Below are 14,753 nucleotides of genomic sequence, written 5' to 3' on the forward strand. Positions count from 1 at the left end.
ATTACACCCAGCATACAGGATGAGAAGGAGTACTGTGTACGTGTCAGCGTATACAGAATAAGATTATATATGGGGCAATATCTGGAAGTGCACTGATCATTACACCCAGCATACAGGAGGAGAAGTTGTACTGTGTATGTGTCAGCGCATATAGAATTAGATTATATATGGGGCAATGTCTGGAAGTGCACTGATCATTACAACCAGTATACAGGAAAAGAAGTAGTACTGTGTACATGTCAGCGCATACAGGATTAGATTATATATGGGGCAATGTCTGGAAGTGCACTGATCATTACACCCAGCATACAGGAGGAGAAGTTGTACTGTGTATGTGTCAGCGCATATAGAATTAGATTATATATGGGGCAATGTCTGGAAGTGCACTGATCATTACAACCAGTATACAGGAAAAGAAGTAGTACTGTGTACATGTCAGCGCATACAGGATTAGATTATATATGGGGCAATGTCTGGAAGTGCACTGATCATTACACCCAGCATACAGGAAGAGAAGTAGTACTGTGGACGTGCCAGTGCATTCAGAGTAAGATTATATATGGGGCAATGTCTGGAAATCCACTGATCATTACACACAGCATACTGGAAGAGAAGTAGTACTGTGTACGTGTCAGCGCATACAGAATAAGATTATACAGTATATGGGGCAATATCTGGAAATGCACTGATCATTACACCCAGCATACAGGAAGAGAAGTAGTACTGTGGACTTGCCAGTGCATTCAGAGTAAGATTATATATGGGGCAATGTCTGGAAATACACTGATCATTACACCCAGCATACAGGAGAAATAGTACTGTGTACATGTCAGCGCATACAGAATAAGATTAAATATGGGGCAATGTCTGGAAATGCACTGATCATTACACCCAGCATACAGGAAGAGAAGTAGTACTGTGGATGTGCTAGTGCATTCAGAGTAAGATTATATATGGGGCAATGTCTGGAAATGCACTGATCATTACACCTAGTATACAGGAAGAGAAGTAGTACTGTGTACATGTCAGCGCATACAGAATAAGATTATACAGTATATGGGGCATTGTCTGGAAATGCACTTATCATTACACCCAGCATACAGTAGGAGTAGTACTGTGTACATGTCAGCACATACAGAATAAGATTATATATGGGGCAATGTCTGGAAATGCACTGATCATTACACCCAGCATACAGGAGGAGAAGTAGTACTGTGTACGTGTCAGCGCATACAGAATAAGATTATATATGGGGCAATATCTGGAAGTGCACTGATCATCACACACAGCATACATTAAGAGAAGTACTACTGTGGATGTGCTAGTGTATTCAGAGTAAGATTATATATGGTGCAATGTCTGGAAATGCACAGATTATTACACCCAGCATACAGGATGAGAAGGAGTACTGTGTACGTGTCAGCGTATACAGAATAAGATTATATATGGGGCAATATCTGGAAGTGCACTGATCATTACACCCAGCATACAGGAGGAGAAGTTGTACTGTGTATGTGTCAGCGCATATAGAATTAGATTATATATGGGGCAATGTCTGGAAGTGCACTGATCATTACAACCAGTATACAGGAAAAGAAGTAGTACTGTGTACATGTCAGCGCATACAGGATTAGATTATATATGGGGCAATGTCTGGAAGTGCACTGATCATTACACCCAGCATACAGGAGGAGAAGTTGTACTGTGTATGTGTCAGCGCATATAGAATTAGATTATATATGGGGCAATGTCTGGAAGTGCACTGATCATTACAACCAGTATACAGGAAAAGAAGTAGTACTGTGTACATGTCAGCGCATACAGGATTAGATTATATATGGGGCAATGTCTGGAAGTGCACTGATCATTACACCCAGCATACAGGAAGAGAAGTAGTACTGTGGACGTGCCAGTGCATTCAGAGTAAGATTATATATGGGGCAATGTCTGGAAATCCACTGATCATTACACACAGCATACTGGAAGAGAAGTAGTACTGTGGATGTGCCAGTGCATTCAGAGTAAGATTATATATGGGGCAATGTCTGGAAGTGCACTGATCATTACACCTAGCATAAAGGAAGATAAGTAGTACTGTGGACGTGACAGCACATACAGAGTAAGATTATATCTGGGGCAATGTCTGGAAGTGCACTGATCATTACACAAAGCATACAGGAAGATAAGTAGTAGTGTGTAAGTGTCAGCACATACAGAGTAAGATTATATATGGGGCAATGTCTGGAAGTGCAGTGATGATTACACCCAGCATACAGGAAGAGAAGTAGTACTGTGGACGTGACAGCACATACAGAATAAATTATATATGAGGCAATGTCTGGAAGTGCACTGATCATTACACAAAGCATACAGGAAGAGAAGTAGTACTGTGGATGTTCCAGTGCATTCAGAGTAAGATTATATATGGGGCAATGTCTGGAAGTGCACTGATCATTACACCCAGCATAAGTGAGGAGAAGTAGTACTGTGTATGTGTCAGCGCATACAGAATAAGATTATACAGTATATGGGGCAATGTCTGGAAATGCACTGATCATTACACCCAGCATACAGGAAGAGAAGTAGTACTGTGGACGTGCCAGTGCATTCAGAGTAAGATTATATATGGGGCAATGTCTGGAAATACACTGATCATTACACCCAGCATACAGGAGAAGTAGCACTGTGTACATGTCAGCGCATACAGAATAAGATTAAATATGGGGCAACGTCTGGAAATGCACTGATCAATACACACAGCATACAGGAAGAGAAGTAGTACTGTGGATGTGCCAGTGCATTCAGAGTAAGATTATATATGGGGCAATGTCTGGAAATGCACTGATCATTATACCTAGTATACAGGAAGAGAAGTAGTACTGTGTACATGTCAGCGCATACAGAATAAGATTATACAGTATATGGGGCATTGTCTGGAAATGCACTGATCATTACACCCAGCATACAGTAGGAGAAGTAGTACTGTGTACATGTCAGCACATACAGAATAAGATTATATATGGGGCAATGTCTGGAAATGCACTGATCATTACCCCCAGCATACAGGAGGAGAAGTAGTACTGTGTACGTGTCACCGCATACAGAATAAGATTTATTAAACCTTCTATCGGATGAGGTGTTGTCATGTGTGCAAACCACTTATCATACTAACATAAAATAAAGACACTGAGACGTGGATTTGGCAGATAACTTGATGGCGATTTATTGGAGAAATTAATATTATTTATTAATTCTTAAATTAATTAAGGATGTATGGTGGCAAAGAAAGGACGGCCAGAAATCAGCCAGATCTGCTATGCCCACACACAAACAACAAAAGACATAGCAGGCGTAGATCGCCCAGAGTGCATACACATAACCATGTAAACCATATCAAACACAAAAGGTAACGCTCACCCTCTAACTTGACTACCCACCCGTTTAGGTGATGATACTGCCCCCCGTTAGGTTGGTACAGCCAACTACCAGTCAACGAAGGGAACGCCCTTAACTCATAATTGCACCTGGACTGGTGAACTGCCGTTCTTTCCCGCCACAGCAAGGTTCTGCTTAGAAGAACCGCCGCACCGCCACCATACCAAGGACTACCCCAATAACGCCAACACCCTAAAAAGATCCACAAGAAATAATGACACCCCTTCTTCTGTCAAATGAACTCCATCAGCCCTATATAAATGACTAAAACGAAATTGAATGCCCTTATGGTAAATGACACGGCCATCATTGGCCATCACAAATTTGGCTACTGCAAAGTTAAGCTTCTTCCTAGCCTCATCTATAGCGGGAAAACTCCTAACCCCACGCCAGACCTGTCGAGGCACAATGCAAGACCAAAGTAATGTACACGAGGGCCAGGCCGATAGCACCCTCGCCAAATCGTTAATTATATCAAGTCGCAATGCTAAAGAGGACTTCTGTCCTAAGTCATTGCCTCCTAAATGGGTCACCAAAATACGTGGCCTGCCAAAATTTTTTGCGTACTCTAACAGTCTAGGACAAAAGGAATGCCATCTCATACCCCTGAAACCTATCCAACGGATCCTAGCAGAATGTTCACAAAGTGGAGCATGATCTGAACTCATAAAGCTAGCGGCCCAGAAAATATAAGAATGGCCTATAACCCAAATGTCCTGCGTGTCAAAGAGCAAACCTAAAAGTGGAGAAAAGCAGTAAATACCAAATTAGTAGTTGTAATAAAACAATAAAATTTTATGGTGTATTAGTGGGATCTGAAAGAACAACAAGTGAGTATCTTCCAAAAGAAAAAGTTTCTATTGGTTGCCAGCTTTACTATTTAAAGTGGCTAGGACAAACAAAAAGACACAAAGGGGAAGAATGGGTGGGGGGAAATTGGGAAAAAACATGTGAACTCGGCAAGAGGTAAAATAAAAACCTGCTGAGGGATGGACTATGACCTAATTAAATGTTTTGAAATTAGCCGAATTGAATCCGTCAGATCAGGCAAAAATTGTAAAATCCCTCAAGACTCCCATTGCCAGCAATGGCGAGTAGCTAATCCCGAGTAGGGTAGACAGGGGTAACAGATGAGACAAGACGAGACGGAACTTGAGACAAAAACAAGAAAACCAGGCAAGCAATAAAACATAACATTGAAAATATTACATTGCCCTATGGTTCCAAACAATCTTAATGAGTAGGTCGGATGTAACTTTTATAACTATCCGATTTCCAACGTCCCAGTGACTTAATTTCCGATGGTGAGAAACCCGCAGCAGCTGCCGAAGTTGCGGCGCCGATCCTAAATGAGTGCGTACCAAAATCCTGAGGTGAGAGGCCTAAACCCGATACACACCACTTCAGAAACCAACCAAACTGGTATTTGGTAAGCGGAGTCCTGTTCAAGTGCATAAGCCATGAACCAGGTACATCCGGGCGTAACAATGCGTAACGCATCGCTAACGCCACAGGGCAGATCCGTTCGTCCTTAGACGGACTCAATGAGAACCACCTACCCCTACCAGTCTGGTCGGTCTTTGACCACCGTATCCTACAAAGCAAAGCTCGATGAGTTACCGAGATATCCGAGCAGAGCATGGTGGCATCAACCCGTTTGGAAGATGCCACCAACTCCGATACGCGCAATGCGCCGTGAAAAGCCACCGAAAACGCCAGTTGGATCAGGATCGCCTCGTACTCGGTAAACGCCACTTCGGGGAATGCCCCCAGCACTGCCGGAAGCAAATGGGCGTCCACAGGTTTCCTACGGTCAGCAACTGGCCGAGAGACCCGCGCCCAACCCCTTAAAGCCTTCGCAATCAGAAAGCTTTTAGTAAAGTCAGGTTGTCCCTTTAATTTAACATAAAATGCAATGCCTGCCAAGGAGCGCGCCACAGAAGCCCTGGATCTACCCCCCAAATGGAGACTCCAAATAAAAGAAAGCATCGCACGATGCTGACCCTTACCTGCCTGCCTGCTGCTACGGGAATAGTCTTCCCATTCATGCCAAGCCTGATGATAAGCTCGCAAAGTGGATGGGGCTAGAGACTGCTCTGCTAAGCCCTCCATGCCGGCTCGATCACCTGCCAAACATAAGAGGGGCAAAGCACAGCATCAACGTCAGCACCAGGGGCCAAAGATCGGAATCTAGCCCACTGAAAACGTGATAACGCATCAGCTATCCCATTCTCTACCCCCGGCACGTGTCTTGCTTTAAACATGATGTTAAAACGCAAACATGTCAGCACCAGCTGCGCAAGCAAATGCAAAACCAGCAGGGAAGACGCGCGTTGACGATTAATCGCGTGCACCACGCCCAGGTTGTCACACCTGATCACGATGCTGCGATTGCGCAAGCGTTCACTCCAGATTTCTAAGGAAACCATTATGGGAAAGAGTTCGAGAAGGAGCAAGTCCCTGGTCAAACCCCTTCCTTCCCATTCCTCTGGCCAATGACCAACGCACCAGGAACCATCAAGGTAGCAACCGAATCCCGTGGCGCCTGCCGCATCGGTGAACAGCTGCAGCTGCAAATTGTCCGCGGGTGGAGGCAACCACAGCCGGACACCATTAAAATCCTGCAGAAACGAGACCCAGACAGAGAGGTCCCGCTTAATCTCTGAGGACAAACGGAGTAAATGTCTCGGTTTAGTGACTCCAGCCGTGGCCCTTTCTAGCTTGCGCGAAAAAACTCTGCCCATAGGAATGACCCTACAGGCAAAGTTCAACAGGCCCAGGAGAGATTGCGCCTGCCGCAGTTTAATTTTATTGGAAGCCGTGCACTCCTCTATGGCATTACGCAATTTGTGAACCTTATCGAGGGGAAGGCGACAGGCGCCCGCCGAGGTATCGATCTCGATACCCAGGAATGACAAGCAAGAGGCAGGGCCCTCAGTTTTGTCCGCAGCAACTGGGACTCCAAAATGAAAAAACAGCGCTTGCAAAGAAAACAACAAATAACTACATCTATCTGAACCAGAAGGGCCGACACACAAGAAGTCATCGAGATAGTGGGCTATCCCATGACCTCCGCAAGAAAATTCCACGCACCAGTGCAAGAAGGTGCTAAATCGCTCAAAATATGCGCATGACACCGAACATCCCATAGGCAAGCACTTGTCTATGTAATATTCGCCGTCCAAGCGAAAGCCCATAAACCGGAATGACTCTGGGTGTAAGGGAAGCAGACGAAAAGCCGATTCAACATCTATCTTAGACATCAGCGCGCCTGGACCATAAAACCTAACTACGTTCAAAGCATCGTCAAACGACTGGTACACCACCGAGGAAACCTCAACTGGTATGGCATCATTTACTGATGAGCCTGGCGGATAAGACAGATGTTGAATAAGCCTGTACTTTCCTGGAATCCTCTTGGGGACCACTCCCACCGGGGAAATCACAAGATCCCTTATGGGAGGTTCTGCAAAAGGCCCTGCCATGCGTCCTAAGGTAACCTCGCTAGCCACTTTCTCCCTAAGAATGTGAGGCAACTCGAACGCAGATTTCAAATTCCTAGGCGAACCTGTGTCAACCTCTCTGCAAATAGGTAACTGGAAACCAAAGCTGAAACCTTTTAACAAAAATTCCGCGTCCCGGAGAACAGGGTACCAACGCAACCATTTTGCCATTGCGGCGACGCAGACGGGGGATGAAGCTTTACTTAGAACCAGCGCCTTTTGGCGGCTGAGCAGGCTGTTGCTGAGCACCCGCCTTGAAGCACTTGGCAACTGGGTGGCTGCCACTACATCGCAAGCAGAGGTGACGAAAACGACATTTTCGACCCTGCGTACAAGTGGAATTATTAAAAGCGAAACATTTTCCACTGGTCGCCTGCTGCTGGCCCTGACGACCTGAACTAGCTGATTTATTCACGTTGAACGCTTCAAACGCAGGACGCAAAGGCTGCGTGACCTCGAGCCAAACCTCTACATCCTTCCAGCCTAGATCCATTACCCGTCTGCCGTCCTGCTTGCGACAGAATTCTTCGTCGTACGCTCGCCAAGCCATGCCCCTGGAGGACAACTGCATGCTATGAACTAAATGGAGGTACCTAATGACGTTCAGGTGCTCCTCTGGGCGCGTCTCCAAATAACAAGCCGAAAAAATGCAAAAACCGGCCAACCAATTATTGTAAGATTTGAAAGCTTCCAAACCTACACCACCATTTGCCCTAGCCGCCTTAAACGCCTTCTTAGCTTTTTCCGTAAGTGCAAAAATATCCACATAGTCACCTTTGCGGATCTTACTGCGGCAAGTCGTTCTTAAACCTCGCAATACAGCGGTGTTGTCACAATGTACCCCTGCAGAACCTTCTAAACCCTTCTCTATTGGCTTGCGCTTATGGGTGCTATGCTTACACCTTGAGCGACGCTTTGCCTCCAATTTTGCATATTTAGCTGCTCTCTTGCGCGCTCTGCCCGCGCTGTCCGCGTTAGATATAGAGGAAGCAAAAGAAGACGTCAAGGAACTAGAGTCTGAGAAAGACCCACCTGACCCCTCCGATGTCATGGTATCAGAGGAAAATCTAGACGGCCCCTCCCCGACATCCTCGTCAACCAGCTCTCCTTCTTCGACCATGTCATCTGAAAAAGAAGGAAAAACACCGGCCGCCACCTCTGCGGCAGGCAACCTAGCATCCATATTGCCACGCCTCGAGTCTTGAGTGAACGGAACTGAGGGCGCACTAGTGCCCACGCTATGCTGGGCCAAGCTAGGGGCAATGGCTTTCAATGCTTGCGCCAGCTGCTCTACCTCTGACCCCCCCTGCGCCCCTACAGGATTGACGTTAGCAGGCGCGACGGTTTGAGTAGGCAACGAGCCTGCCGGCGGAGCTGCCAAAAATGGGGCAAGCACAGCCACCAGGGTTGACAAAGCAGATGCGATGGCTGAGGGATCTGGCTGCGCAGCAAAAGGGGGAGGGGTGGCAACACTCACAGATGCAGGGGATTGCACCCTATTACTGGTACTAGAATTCTGAGCCCCAGCCCTGGGAACATGAGCAGGGGACAGACTGGATGTGGAATGGCTGTAATGGCTAAGCCCCGCCCCCTGCTCACTAACATGGCGGGCGCCCCGCCGTGAGCGGGGAACGGGAAGGACCATGGGGACACTAGCATGGCCTTGGCTGCTCCTAGATGGGGCTCTATGGCCCCGCCGGGACCTCCGCCTTTTAGCGGAGGCTGTGACCTGGCCGCCGGATGGGAGAGCGCGCCCGCGTGTAGGTGTCGCGGCGCGCTCCCGCCCGCTACCAGCCGCAGTGATCGCGGGAGCTCCGGCCACGCCCGGAGTCAGCAGAGCCGAGCGCCGGCCTGAACCCCGCGCCTGCATAGCAGCGTCGCCGGAGGCACCACCCGCCGCACACACGGCAGGGGCCACCCCGCGATGCCCAGCATGATTGGCGCCGGAGACAGGATCCGCCGCATCCGCGACGGAGGCTGCTCCTCCACGCCTGCGCAGGCCCCGCTCCGTAGCGGCGCCTGGAGAAGCACCCGCCGCGTCCGCAGCAGGGGCCGCCCCACGCCGCTGGCGTGAGCCAGTATTCAGGTCAGTCTGGAGGAAGCGGGCAGGGGGGGGCGCAGAGCAGCGGGGACGGGGCATGGCTAATGACAAAAGCGAGGGTGGACAGGGCCAGGTAAAGGAACAATAATGTGCTGCTATTTATTTATATAGAGCCAGGAAAGTGAGGGAAAGCAAAGTGTTAAATGTAGAAAATAGGGGCAGGGATAAGAAGGGAAGAGAATCTAGTGATGAAAATAAAAAAGAAAAGAATTAACAGACCAATGTAAGGTACAGACTATCACTGACCAACTCTGACACTGACCACAATCTGGAACAAAGAGCAATCTGGAACAAAGAGGCTTTGGCCCTCACTTCTAGCCCCTTATATAATGTCTCTATTGAAAACCCGCCCCTGCTAACGATAGGCTAACTCTAAACAGTAATTTGCATACATGCCGGCCCCCATCCTAGAGGTTTAACACACCTCTTTTCTTATGCAATCTTTCGGTTTCACATATGGGGCAATATCTGGAAGTGCACTGATCATCACACACAGCATACATTAAGAGAAGTACTACTGTGGATGTGCTAGTGTATTCAGAGTAAGATTATATATGGTGCAATGTCTGGAAATGCACAGATTATTACACCCAGCATACAGGATGAGAAGGAGTACTGTGTACATGTCAGCGCATACAGAATAAGATTATATATGGGGCAATATCTGGAAGTGCACTGATCATTACACCCAGCATACAGGAGGAGAAGTAGTACTGTGTATGTGTCAGCGCATACAGAATTAGATTATATATGGGGCAATGTCTGGAAGTGCACTGATCATTACAACCAGCATACAGGAAAAGAATTAGTACTGTGTACATGTCAGCGCATACAGGATTAGATTATATATGGGGCAATGTCTGGAAGTGCACTGATCATTACACCCAGCACACAGGAAGAGAAGTAGTACTGTGGACGTGACAGCACATACAGAATAAGATTATATATGAGGCAATGGCCCTCATTCAGAGCCGCACGCAAGCGGGCGCACGTACGTTAGGCGTACGTACAAAAATATTTAAATTCAATGGCTCGCTCGTATTTTCATTCGCATCTAAAATTCCTCCCTAAACTCTGACGACCCCTCCTCTAACTAACGAGCGTACGAAATAGCGAGCGTACATCCCCGAAATGGCTTGAAAGGAACGCACGCACAAGTATAAACAGGAAGTGGCCTTGTCAGATGTCGATTACCAGCTCCTTTATTCTGCCTACCTCCATCAATCGTATCATGCCAATCAATGTATCAATTAGCTTAATTGTTTGTTTTTTTTCAACACAATGCAAGAAACTTTACTCTTGTCTGTGTTTGTGTTTACCCGCAGAATACGTACGGATGAAACATTCGCTTTTATTGTTTAAAAAACATGTGAACCACAATTAAACAATTGTACTATTGCTGTGTATCCCCGCATATTTCCCTGGGTTCATTTCTTTATTTAAATTTGCTTACGCATGTCACTGCATCAAGCCTATCCTAACTCTCCAGAGATTTCTGGCCCTGTCGAACACATGACTCATACACTAACCAATAAAATTGCTCCTGTTAATTTCCAAAATACATTAGCCAATCAGAAAATTTTTACACACTTTATCAAAAATGATTTTTAAGAAAAACACCATTGCCATCATGAGAGCCTCCGCATTCACCAGGCGTGAGCTGCTGGTGCTTACGGAGGTCATGGATCGCCGGATCACCAGCCAGCCAGAACCCATGACCAACCGGCAGAAGCGCTCCGCGTATGCGGAGGTACGGTCCCGCCTGCGGTCCTTCGGATCACGCCGCAACATCGGGCAGCTGGAGCGCAGGTGGTCCGACCTGCAACGGCGAACGCCCCGCTTGCTGGCATGCTTTCGCATGCAGATCCTGGCAAGTAAGTGTTATGTATTGTGGTTTTAATGTTTGTGTTTGTGGGGCAAACTGCGTGTGCATGTTTTCCTGTCTGTTCTATTTATTATTTGTACTCATATCTGCGTGTGCATGTTTTCCTGTCTGTTCTATTTATTATTTGTACTCATATCTGCGTGTGCATGTTTTCCTGTCTGTTCTATTTATTATTTGTACTCATATCTGCGTCTGCATGTTTTCCTGTCTGTTCTATTTATTATTTGTACTCATATCTGCGTGTGCATGTTTTCCTGTCTGTTCTATTTATTATTTGTACTCATATCTGCGTCTGCATGTTTTCCTGTCTGTTCTATTTATTATTTGTACTCATATCTGCGTCTGCATGTTTTCCTGTCTGTTCTATTTATTATTTGTACTCATATCTGCGTCTGCATGTTTTCCCTCTTTTTATGAATTTTTAATTCTACTGCTATTTTTTTTGTTTTTATTTCTTTTTTCTTTTTTTTGTTTTGTTTGTTTGGCCGGATTTGTCCATAAACTAAACGCAATGTATTTGACATATTTTAGGGGGACAGCCAAGACTCCGCCGTCAACGTCGGCGTTCCCGCCCACTCTCCCCAACCCCCAGCCAACACTCCACCCCAAATCTTTCGCCTATTCCCCACTCCTCCCCATCCTTCCCAGACCCTCTCCCGGAAATGTCGGGCCTCCTTCCCCTCCGTCCCACTTCCCCCTCTCCTCCACCCACCCCTCTTCCAATTACCCCCTCCCCGGAGTCCAGCATAACTCCGCCCCATTCTTTGGGGAATGACGGATCCTCCGAGGAGGATCATGGAGGTTTTGCCGGAGCTCCCGATTTGTTTCCCGGTATGTTTTTTATTATTTTTTTTTAAACCACAAACTGTTTGTATGTAATCATGTGTCGTGCCTTTCTTCGTGTTTTTGTGGCTTGACTTTTGTTGATTGTGAAGGTTTGCCTTTACCTCTTCCTGGTGATTTAAGCATACACATATCATACCTGTGGGAATTTGTACCTAGGCCTTGTATTTTTGCCAGCCCACCCTTTTTATTTATGTTTTTGGGTTTAGGAGTGATTTGTTTTTTTTTTAATGTTTTTCTGTGGATTCCCTATTGTTGTATTAACCCACACACTTTTCTCACCCACAGAGGAACAGAGGCGTCGGCAAGAGGTGGCGGATGTTGTGGGGCAGATGCGCCACCATGTAATCGGCCTTCTGGTGGCCCTCGACCGGCTGTCTGGCCTCCTTTGGCATTAGTTTTTTTTTTTTTGTTGTATTTGCCAAATAAATTTTTAAAGACAAATATACGTTGTGGCTCATTTTTAAAAACCAAAAGCAAGATAGTTTAGCCTGACATAAGTTCCTGCAAGGATTTCCCTTTTTTAAAAGTTAGATTGTGTTTTGTCTTTGTATGTCAAACAGACACCAGAAACACATAACAGTAACAATGTAATTTCCCTTTTTTGGTGTAGTGTCAATTTCAGATTTCTACATTTTCCAGGTTGCTACTTGGTGCGCAAGCTGCTTAGGCCAATCTTACAAATCCCAAGGTTGGGCCAGGCTTCCTTTTGGTGTGGATTGGAAAGCTGAAAACATATTTCAGTTTTGCTCAACTGGCGTCAGTACTGGTTTACCCCTTAGTCAAATGTAACTTGTGTTAACCTGGTTACACTTGCTGTTAACGTCCCAAAAAAGGAAGACCATTTCACTCTTCAAACATTTATTCACCACATAACAGAGAAAACAAAGTGGTCACTCCCAATAAAAATACACAGTGATAAATTCAAATACAACACATACCAAGAAAAAAATAAATAAAAACACAAAATCAAGAACTGGTTGACGAAGGACCATGCCAACATGATTCCACAAACATGGCGTTGCGATATGGGTTCCAGAATATATGCCCAAAAGGACCAGATCCAGGTTTGGTAAGGGTAGCAGGAAGTAGTGAGCGTTGGAGTGCCAAAGATTATGTGAACAAACAGAAGATGGTGAGAAAATTAACAAAAAATTAGATGTTTGCCAAAAAAAACAAACACATTAGGTATAAACACTGGAGTTTTGAACAAACTTACCTAAAAAATCTGGCCACCACATCATCGCGTATGGCCCCCCCACATACTGACCTTCGACCAACCTCGGGGGGGCCATCCTCAGGTAAGGCATCCTCTGGCTGCATTGGGACACCACTCCTTATGGCAATGTTGTGAAATATCCCACACAGGACCACAATTTTAGACACCATATCCGGCACATACATGAGCTCACCACCAGAGCGGTGGAGGCATCTGAATCGGCCTTTTAAGGCCGATACAGCGCTCCACCACTTGCCTGGTGGCTGTAAGTGCGGAATTATACGCACTTTGTGGCCCTGGTGTGGGAGCCAAATAAGGAGTGAGCAGCCAGGACATGCAAGGGTATCCACTGTCTCCTGTGAACAAAAATAGACCACATCAGGAACACTGTGTATCAAGCTTAACATTGTTATGTACTAAAGGTCTCCACTTACCCAGAAGCCACGCATCACCAGCTTGTAGGTTGGTTAATTTCTGCCATATCCCTGATTGCCGGATGACGAAGGAGTCATGTGCACTTCCTGGTAATTTAGCATTCAGGGACAGGATCTGGAGGGAGGCATCACATACCACCATTACATTCAGGGAGTGATAGTGTTTCCTGTTTCTAAATATTGCCTCCAGCCGTGCTGGAGGCTGAAGTGGTATGTGAGTACCATCCACAACCCCTATGATGTGTGGGAAGCCAGCTATTTGGTAAAAATTGGCCTTGGCCACACTAAGGGCACCCATATCCAAAGGCATTTTAATAAAATGATGGAGGTGCTTGAAAAGTGCCTCCATCACTGCCCTCAGGATCCGGGAAAAGGAGGATTGGGAGATGCCCGCCACTATTCCCACCGTTGTTTGAAACGATCCTGAGGCACAGAAATGTAACACCGCCATAAATTGCGTCAGTGGTGGTATTGCTGTTGGACTGTCAATTTGCCGCTCAAGATCACTTTCTATTAATGAGAGAGTGTCTATGATGATTTTGGGAGGTAGACGGTAGCGTCTTAAAACCTCATCATCGGGCATTCCAAAAAGGGTGACACGTGTTCGAAATATCTGGGGCCTTGCATGCCTACGATGCCTACGCCTGGGACGAGTTTGAGGTTGGTCGTCTTCCGGGAGCAGGGCCAGAACAATTCACCCCAGATCTACCTGAAATTCAAAGTTTACAATGTAAGGCTTTTGACCCACCCCAAAAGTAAGAAAAAACAACTTAGCTTTCTGATACCATCCATAGCTGCTTACATGCCGGGGTATTGTCATGATACGTATAAACTGTAAAAAAGGCAACAATGAGACTTTAAAAATTTAGAGGGTGTTTTTTTTGTTTAAAAATTGTTTCAAGCCAACACAGTAAATAGCGGAAAAACACATTTGGCCATCGATGAAAACTACATTGCACACCGTACGTCAAATAGGGTTCAAATGGACCCAAAAAATGGGAAAGGGAAAAGCAAAACTGGATTATATGATGAATAAGCCGTCAAAAATGCGGTAAATTATTCGCAAATGCAAGTCACTACGCCAACAGTCAAAAATGCGGTCAATTATTCGCAAATGCAAGTCACTACACCAACAGTCAAAAATGCGGTAAATTATTCGCAAATGCAAGTCACTACACCAACAGTCCAAAATGCGGTAAATTATTCGCAAATGCAAGTCACTACACCAACAGTCCAAAATGCGGTAAATTATTCGCAAATGCAAGGCGCTACACCAACAGTCCAAAATGCGGTAAATTATTCGCAAATGCAAGGCGCTACACCAACAGTCCAA

Source organism: Taudactylus pleione, unplaced genomic scaffold, assembly GCF_031769625.1.
Source record: "Taudactylus pleione unplaced genomic scaffold, aTauple2 ptg001191l, whole genome shotgun sequence".
NCBI lineage: Eukaryota > Metazoa > Chordata > Amphibia > Anura > Myobatrachidae > Taudactylus > Taudactylus pleione.